Source organism: Balaenoptera acutorostrata, chromosome 2, assembly GCF_949987535.1.
Source record: "Balaenoptera acutorostrata chromosome 2, mBalAcu1.1, whole genome shotgun sequence".
NCBI lineage: Eukaryota > Metazoa > Chordata > Mammalia > Artiodactyla > Balaenopteridae > Balaenoptera > Balaenoptera acutorostrata.
Window position 1 is genome coordinate 107,640,272 of NC_080065.1, and position 10,104 is coordinate 107,650,375.

At 37.0% G+C, this 10,104-nt stretch overlaps 2 pseudogenes; both read right to left on the reverse strand.

Annotated features, from left to right (window-relative positions):
* Window positions 1–1,462: 1,462 nt before the first annotated feature.
* LOC130707397 (bolA-like protein 2) lies at window positions 1,463–1,726 on the reverse strand (annotated as a pseudogene).
* Window positions 1,727–6,932: 5,206 nt separating this feature from the next.
* LOC103015516 (cytoskeleton-associated protein 2-like) lies at window positions 6,933–8,958 on the reverse strand (annotated as a pseudogene).
* Between the last annotated feature and the right edge of the window lie 1,146 nt (window positions 8,959–10,104).

Here is a 10,104-nt window from a genome sequence, read left to right on the forward strand (position 1 = left end):
AGATGGAAAATTTTTACTTGATGAGACCATGGGGAAGACTTCTCTGAAAATGATTATATGTTTTCATTCTGGATTGCTGGGGAAATAAGCCAGCTGGAACAAGTCCACTCAACTCTTTCTAGTGGAAGGGCTGTATCCAAAAGTTTCCATGGTAATAGTGACCTTCATTTCTTCGCAAGAAGATTGCAACTTCTTATAGAACCCATTGTTTTCAGGTGTTAGTCAGCTATTATTCCCATAAAGCTCCTGTAAAAACCAAGCACTAAAATCTTGGTGTCCGTGCAGTGTGTGTATCCTTTAACTGATAAGCAAAAATGAAAAGTATTGGAGGATTGGGGTCCCTTCACTGAAACAGAAACACACACTTTGTTCCAGCAAATCTCCCAGACTCCAGCACTGTTCTTTGTGGAATAATTGGAAGATGGAGGATGATTACCTTCTCTTATAAGCTCTATAGCTTTGTACATTTCCCCTTTTCCCAGTTAAGTCATTTCTTAATCCATACTGTAGGACTTATGGAATTTGTCCCAAGTCCTAGTGTAAGACAAATGGTCACCAAAAGCAGCAGCATCTTGCACAATATTGAGAAAAGATCCCTAGTAAGGTAGTCATCATTGCTAGGCTACCTGTTAGCCATTTCTCTGGCTTTTTGTGTTAAAAGACTTCTTAGTGTGTTTGGATGGTGATGTGTCCATCACCAGGGAATGAGCTGTATTAGTCTGCGCCAACCATAGCAATTCCATGCTCCTTTGCCAACAGTCACGGAAGCCCATGGTAGCTAAAAAGGAGTCTCACTGGAGTGCTTTTTATTAAGGTTTATCTTATGAATAAAAGAAAGGATGGTATAAGATAAAGGCCCTATATGACATCATCTACTTCCTTCCTGCTTGGTGTGCTGTTAAGAATATGATGGTTGGTACTACACCAGCTATGCTTTGCTCAGAAAACCCATCACTAACACCTGATAATGGTAAAATAGAAACTGGAAAGAATCTAGGTTCCAGTTGTTCAACCACTAAACCAAAGTTTACTGTGGACTTCTTTTTTTAATATGGAATAAAGAAATATGATTCTTGCTTAAACCACCTTAGTCAAATATCCTTTAACTTGTAACTGAAAGACTCTAACTGAAATAGCTGCCTTACAACAAAGATGACCCACCCAGTGACTACAGTTTTAGAAAAAAGATAACTGTATAGGAGCCTTTATCCCATATTTAGGAATTGGATTTGAAAATTTGGAGTAGAGAAAAAAGAGAAAGTGAGGAATTTAGAGCAATTGTGAAGGTTTATTTTTCCCCAAATAGTCTTGAAAATAATAAAGGAAGTGATAGTGAGTCAAGTGGTACCTTATTATTTCCTTCTTGACTCTGTTATAAGAGAAATAGCTGAAGCATTTTATTTTATTTTATTTATATTTTGGGGGGGGCCTGAGTCATAATTTAATAGGTGTGCTGGTCTGGGTCCCTTATTTCTGCTGCTCACAGGCCCGCTGCTCTGGGGTCAGGGTTTTCTGCTCAAAGGCATGGATGTGCAGGAGCTCTTCTGCTAGGCAAGTGTTCACAAGCCGGTGTCTCTGAAGCAGCGGCTTCCCCTCGAACTTGGCTGACACCACGAAGACTCGGAAGCTGGACACGCAACGTGGGAGTCGTGTCCTCCACTTCCACGTGCTCCGCCTCCAGGTCCCACTGCAGCTTCTCCGGAAGGTACTCAACGCTGAGTTCCATCGTGCGAGCCCGGGGTGGGGGGAGTGCAGCCCAGCTCGGACCTCTGCCACACTGCTTCCACCCTTACTAGCTGAGGCATTTTTTAAAAATTCATGCTTTATAATCTGGAATTGCATTTATACCAGAGGAGTGATGCAGCAATGCAAAGGGCAATGGGTATGAGTTAGATGGGTCTTGTGTTTATGGTATCACCGGGCTAAAATCAAGTTGTCAGCCGGTGATGTGATCTCTTTAGAAGCTAGAGGTCCTCTTACAAGATGAGTCAGATATTGGCAGAATTCATTTCCTTGTGGTTGTAGGGCTGAGGTTCTCATTTTCTTCCTGGCTGACAGCTGGAGGTTGCAGTCAACTCCAAGAGGTCACCTACTTATTATCCTTGCACAACATAGCAATTTACTTTTTCAAAGCCAACAGAAGTACAACTCTCTGACATCTATACCCTCTTTTAAGAGCTTGCCCGCTTACTTAGGATAATATCCCCTTTGATTAAATCAAAATCAGCTGATTAGGGCACTTAATTACATCTGTAAAATATGATCGTTTTACCATATAATGGAACCTAATTATGGGAATGCATCGTGTTTATAGGTCTCACGCACATTCAACCAGAAAACCATATAGGGCATGTACAGAATGAACCAGAAATCTTGGAGACCATCTTAGAATTCTGTCTACCACAATGTTGTCTTTATTATGTAGCTGAAGAAACTGAGGCTCAGAGAATTAAGTAATTTGCTCAAGTTACATAATCAGTAAATGCAGGACTATGATTAGAACTTCAGTCTCTCTGATTCTCAAGCCTATATTCTTTCTGTTTGTAGCTTCTGCTGAAGGAATTTATAAACATCTAGCTGAACTTTTATAAAGAAACATTTCCTATAATTATCAATTCCATTAATAAATCCAGAGATAAAACATGTCAATATTCTTTTTATTTAACATATTGTCTTTTTTATCTTTATTTTACATAGGCTTTTATAGTTTCCTTTATGAATTAATTATTTTAATGCAACTTTTAACAGAAGTTAGCTTTCTCAATTGTGAATTCTAATGACAATGGACTTTCAAAAGCCTATATCTCATACTTTAAGTATTATATAATTGATTAACCTTCAATATAAGATTTATTCTCAATTTTTAAGAAAAGTTGACTATATTTGTCCAAATGAGAAACAAGGTAATTAACAGTGATTATCAAACAGGCCTGGATTGAAATTACAGTGTTATCACTTACTAATTATGTTGTCTTGCCAGGTAAGTTACTTTTCTGGCCTAATTTCTTCTAATTTGTTTATTTTTGGCCCTAAGAATTTATTAGGGTCAAAAATAAACAATGTTAGATACTAAAGTGGTAAGGACAGATTTTAATCAGCAATAGGGAAATAGGGAAGAGACTAGTGTGAATTGAACTCAACTTTGATTTGTACTGAGGTGACCCAGCATTCTAAAGGGAGAATGAGGGAATAAGGAGGGAGGTGGGCAGGGTTCAGTAGAGCCAGGGAAGTGTAAAATTACAAAAAGCAGGAAGCGGGGGGTGGGGGGGTGTTGGTGGGGGGGGGGTGGGGGGGGTGGCGGGGGGGGGTGGGGGGTGGCGGCGGGGCGGGGTGGGGTGGTCTATATGAAACTGGTATGGTTTTGCAAACCAGAGTTTATAGAAGTTAGGCTCCTATCCTCCCATGGAGACTGGGAGACAGGGGCCCTATCTTCAGGTATTGGCTGGAACAAACTAAATTCTGTTGGCAGCTTTGAGTTTTTGCAGGCATGAACTATTAGCGGAACCAGGATCATCCTAAGGATGTGGCCTTGAGCTGTTAGAAACTCTGCTGGTATTCAAGTCTTTATAGATCAAGGTTGAGGTCTAGTTGAGAAAGGGGTCAGAGGAGCCTAGCTAGAGTTTGTTCAAGGAGAGAATAATGTACCTAAATGTCTGACACAGATAAGCTACCTCAAATATTAGCTATTTTAAATCACACTTGCCAGTTTTACTTTATTAGCAATTAAATTTTATTTTGTAATTTTAAGGTTTGTTTGCAATTATAAGCAATTAAAATTTCAATTAAAAGCAATTTTAAGTTTTAATTTTATTAGCAAGACAGTACAAAAGAAGACTTTACTACAGTAAGCACACATAAAATATAAAAACAAAAACACACTAGGCCAATTAACAAATATTTTTTCTGCTTCCGAGTTGAAAAGAAAAGATAAAAATAAATTAATTTAATAGATACTTCCCAAGTATAGCTTTCTTACTCCACAAGCCTTTATAATTGTGATGACTATAATAGTAATTCTTTCCATTACCATTTTATTAATGGTATTCATTTTGATTGATTTGTATTTTTTTTATTCATAAAATCTTCCAGTTGCTCTGCTGCTTTTTAAAATGACTGTTCTTTTTGAAATAGTTGGTATCTTAAATAGGCCAATCTTTACAGAATTAAAAGCCCTGTATATTTTAAGAAAAATGTCATCATTTTAATGCAGCAAAGGGAAAAAAAAATCATTGAATTCTGGTCTCAAAAACAACATGTGATGATGAGCAGTGCTGGGCAGATCATTGCATTCCTCCTCTTGTGCTCTATCACAAGACAGTAACTTGCCAGGAGGCTGTGGCAGTTATTAATGTTTCATTTTGTTCCTAGATCCAAATTAAACCCCTGAAAAATATAAAACTATGAAGCTAAAGTTGAAATTCAAACATATAATCATGTAATATATTTTTAGCATTATTTTAATACTTGCTTTAGTATCTTAAACACAAGGAAAACTCTTCAAGAATGAATTTGTACCTTTTCAGTAGAATCATATGATGTAATAGAATCATGCTATTACAGAATAAATCATCCATTTATTTTTCTGGAGGGACTTTGGGTCATCTAGCTGAACTTCTCTTTTTACAGATGAAGAAACTGAAGGGAGCAAAGGTTAAGTGCTTTACTTAAGGCCAGCCAGCCTCTCTGAGCTACATTTTGTAGTCCCCAGTCCCCTCCTGTTCTTGCCCTCCCTACTGGGTTACCTATCACTCACTCTTCTTCTTTTTCTTACCTGATTTTTTTGTTTGTTTGTTTCTCCATCTTAGCTTTTTTCCTATGTGTTTTCTGAGGAAAGAAACCAACAATGTTTACTACAGTAAACATTTTAGACTGCAAGAATTTAAAATGCAGAGGAAATGCCTCGAGCCATAGAGCTCAGGGTATTGAGCAAGTCACATTGCAGAAGTGCATTTTCTGTAGAAGGTCTAAGCATAAATGCTAGAAAACAGTGCTTGCATTAAATCTGAAAAGTAAGTCAAATCACAGTGCTTTTGAGCCCCTCACAGTTCTTCCTGTTTCTGAACTTCTCTTTCCAATTCTTCTTCCACAGGACAACCAATTAGCTTTCAAATGTAATATATTGAGGATATACTATTTTAAAAATCTTAACAGACTTCCAATGTTTCTTATACAAGAAACAAAAGAAAACAAAAACAAACCTCACAAACTCATTCACTGAGCACTGAAGTCCTTTCGGGTTACTATCTTTATTTTCAGGCTTGTCCCACATCTTTGGCTTTCTCAGTTTCACAGTAAAGCCACCAGTTTCCTTGCCATTCCCTGGCAGCTGTTCCCTTCTCCAAAGGGAACTTTGTATATTTTCCTTTTCTACTTGCTGAGATCTTATTTATCTATTCATCCTTTAGCTTTCCTTTTCTTGAATTTGGATTGAGTTCTTTCTTTGACCTTCCTCCCTTCTCCAATGACTTTTTAAAAAATCTACATATTATTTTCTAGTTATGATTATCCTTAATTTTTTCTTTTGCTTTTTTCAAAATTGCTAGTATGAAAGTTGAAATACAAAATAGTATTTATAACATATGATTCAGTGTAAAGAATAAAAATACAAACACCCTTTTATTCACTATCTACCTTAAGGAAAAAAGAAACACAGAAAATAATCCAAAACGTTGAGGTTTCTAAGGGTTCATTCCAGATCCCATCCTACTCCTCTACTCACAGTGATAAAAATTCACTAAGTGTATTAACTAATACTTTTTGAAACATCTACCACATGGGGTTGTATCTCTAAACAGAATATTCTTTGGTTTTGCACGGTTTTGAAGTTCACAAAAATGGAATCATATTGTACCTTCTTTTTTTTATCATTATATAGATGTTTTCATTTATTGTATACATATTAGGTACACAGTTTAAAAGGAATAAAAACCCTACTCTCTAGAACATAAGACAATAAATAGAACAAAGATTGGCACTATTATACAAATGGAATTAATGAACATAAATAAGTATGTGATTTTCAACCACATTCATATTATGCAGTTTTAAAACTAATCTTTTACAATGACTAAATCCTTATTTGAAACTGTAGAGTTGGTAAAGGATGTATGCCATTTAAGTATTAGTTCAGAGACTTAACAAAACAATTTTACTTGTGGTATTTATTGTGGGGAGCAGAGACCTACTTATTGTGTATGACTATCATGTTTTAGGAAACATGATGAAGTTTTTATATTACAAGGAAGAAATCAATTTTTAAGTATTAGTTATTTTAGAAATACTACCTAAACTAGGATGACATTTATGAAATATTATATATTCCTTCTCTAACTCCCTTCTATTAGTCTATAAACTATATCAAACAAAGCAATGGAAGTTAAAATTTTTAACATTTTAGATAGTCAAGTTAGAAAAGGAACTAAAGAAAGGAACTCAGATTTAAAGTTCTCAATGCCCACTAGGTTTGGCACATTTTCTTTCTTCCAACAAAGTATCTTCTCTTAGAAATGGAGTATTTAGTTAACTATCCCTCTTGGGGACCTCGGCTACAATAAAAAAGAGGCCAAGAGACCACAGATGCAGACTCACTGGCATTGCTGGAGAGTGACAATGAAGAACCAGGGGCAGAGTCCCAGGGACACAGGAGACCACAGCAGTCTGGGCTACTAGAATTGGGTGACAAAGCAAGCTAACTCTGTCTTCACAAAATTTACCTGTGTTAGAGAAAGTCAGTCTATTGAGATCGACAAGGTAGGATTAGCTTTCCGACGCACAGAAGGCAACACCTGCTTTAGAGTGGACATTAGTAAGGGCGCTGACTGCTGTGAATACTTAGGTACTTGGCAACTCCTGACCTAAGGGACATGCAAAGCCACAACCAACCAACCAACCAAACGCCCTCGGAATAATACAACCCCACTCCTATCAGAGCTTCACTTCTCTTCTGTCGTGTCAGTCTCTGAGTACATGTGGCACACAAAAGCATCAGTTTCACGTCCCAACTCTGTTAACTGTTCCCGTGAAGACACACAAGGATGATGGTCTTTTAACGTATCTGGCAATTTAGAAGTCTTGTCTTGAAGACGTCGAGAACGTCTAACTGGTGTGAGAAACTTTAGCTCTTTAAATGCAGAATTTGTTTCGTTAAACGGCATCTTCTTTTTCACACTTTGCAAGCATGGAGTAGTAGACACATTATATTTAATTAAGCAACCCGACCTAGTTTCTGTATTGGGGGTTTTAATATCACTGGTTGGATCTTTTGTTTTGTCATCTTGCTCTTTTTCACAACCTTGAAATACCACATTCCTAGGATGCTTATTTTCTATTTCTGGTTTTTCTGACCCCAGATTAAGATTTATATCGTCAATGGTGGCTTCTTGGATTTGTTCCTTGGTTGCACAAGCCTCCTCAATATTTTCTCCAAATTTAACTTTTTTCTTGACTCTTCATTGTCAGAATGTCAACAATTGCATGTCGCATCTCGTCAGCAGGCTGAGCTCCTGCCAGAATGACCTTCTCATAGATTGCGAAAATATTTTCAATAGACTTGTAAGTGGTTCAGTATGCGCAAGGCATATCCAATATTTAACAAGTTTTTTGGCATCTGGAATATTTTTAATCAGGTCATTCAGTGTAACTAATACTTCTTCTTTTGGACATCCCTCATTAATCAGGTGTAGGCATTCAGAAAATGTCTTGTTTACTTTTTCAGTAAACAATCGTTGTTCATCTTCTGCCATGGTAGTCCAGAAGGACCCAACTAGTTTTTCATTTTGTGCTTCGGGCTCAGGCTGGGTAACCACTGAGCTCAGAGGCCTTTTCATTACTCTTCCTTTGCCAGCTTTCCACTCACTCAGACGAGCCTTTCTCTCCTCTGCAGTTTCTCTGGGCTGAGTCCATCTACTATCAATAGCTGCTTTCACCATGGTATGTCTGTGGTGGTCAATGCTTTTTGACTTTTCTATCAGTTTAGTATTAGAAGACTAAGCAAGCCTGGCTACCATTTCAGATGCCATACTTCTTGATAGTGTCATTTCTTTTTATGTCCTGAGAAGAAATGGTTTTGATAATAGACAAAAGTATATTTAACTGTAATAATTCTTTCTCTCGAGGCCCTTTCCGAACTGTAACACTGGCAGACTGATGCCTTGTTTCATGGCATCCTGGTTATTACTGTGGTGACTGCTAATAGAAGTTCATACAAGTTGACTGCTCTGAGATGTAGTGCTCACAAATTTAGTGGCAGTCGTCATATGTGAGGCTCTATCACTTTTCACTGGTACACTGCTGGTGTCTACAGGCTGAGACTTTGTGGCTTTAGAGACAGTAGCTGAAAGTTTCTTCATTGTTGCAGAACTCTCATCTTTGACTTGTAGAGGTTTTCTAAAGGAATTAATCTTAGACTGAACAATTTGGCTATGATAAGATCCAAGCACAGGTTTCTTGGGCATGTTAGCACCTTGCTTTGGTTTTTCTGTAGTCATTTTGTTTCTTTTACTGTTGTTTTTAAGGTGAAATGCTTGGCTTAACATCATATGTTGACTTTGGGGGTCATCTTTAATTGGTAACAACGGCAGAGTTTGATTATTATCCTCAAAATTAGGTGTATCAATTGCTGTAGTTGAATTGGTTAATTCATTAGAAGGTTTTAAAGGAATACAGTTTTTTTCCATTGTTATATTATTCTTGATCCCTGTAAGTCTGCCGACATTCTCTTTATCAACCATTTTTGCCTTAAGTTTCAGAATTTTTGTCTCTTCTTGGATCTGGCCTTCAGATGTCTTCACTCTCTGGTCTCTACCACTGAATAATATCTGATTGTCCTGTTTGTATGCAAAAAGTTTTTCTTTTTAACAGATGCTCCTTGAGTTTTTGTCTTCTTTGCTCTCTGAATGCAGACTGGGCCCTCTGACTCAGGGGCAGCTGCAGGTCCTGGGGCACGGCTGGGGTGCTCATCACAGCTCCAGGCAGGGGAACGCATCTCCAGCTCGACCGCCGCAGACTCCCTCAAGCCAGCGCGGCTGCACACTGCCCATATTGTATCTTCTAACTTGCTTTTTTTCTCTCACCATTCTGTTCCTGAGATTCATCCACTTTGATGTTAAGGCATGATTTATTTATATCAATACTGTATATTATTGTAGCATATGACTATACCACAAGTTATTTATCCGTTCTCCAGCTGATATTTTTATGTGGAGTAAATACCACAAATGATCTCATTCTATGTCTGTGTCCAATCTCCTCTGACCTGATATTGAACTTGATACAAAAATTATATGATCATCTTAATAGATACAGGGAAAGCATTTGACAAAATTCAACATCCAGTCGTAATAAAAACTCTTAACAAGTTAGGCATAGAAGGGACGTATCTTAACATAATAAAAGCTGTCTATAACAAGCCCACAGTTAACGTCATACTCAGTGGTGAAAGGTTGAAAACTTTTCCCCTAAGGTAGGGAAACCACTCTCACCACTCTTATTAAACATAATATTGGAAGTCCTAGCTAAAGCAATCAGGCAAGAAAAAAATAAAAAATAAAAGTATCAGAATTGGAAAGGAAGAAATAGAATTGTCTCTATTTGCAGATGGCATGATTTTATAGATAAAAAATCCTAAAGACTCAACCAAAAAACTGTTAGATCTAATCAATGAATTCAGTAAATTTTCAGGATACAAAATAACATATAAAAATCAGTAGCATTTCTATATACAAACAACAAAAAGACAGTTTTTTCAATAAACGATGCTGGGATAATTGGATATTCATATATAAAAGAGTGAAACTGGACCCATATCTTACACCACTCACAAAAATTAACTTGAAATGGATTAAAGACTTTAATGTAAGACCTGAAACCATAAAACTTTTAGAAGAAAATATAGGAATAAAGCTCATTGACATGGGTCTTCACAGTAATGTTTTTGAATGTGATACTTAAAGCACAAGCAACAAAATCAAAAATAAACTAGTGAGACTACATCAAACTAGAAAGCTTCTGCACAGCAAGTCATCAACAAAGTGAAAAGACAACCTATGGAATGGGAAAAAATATATGTAAACCATATATCTGATAAGAGAATAATACCCCAAATAT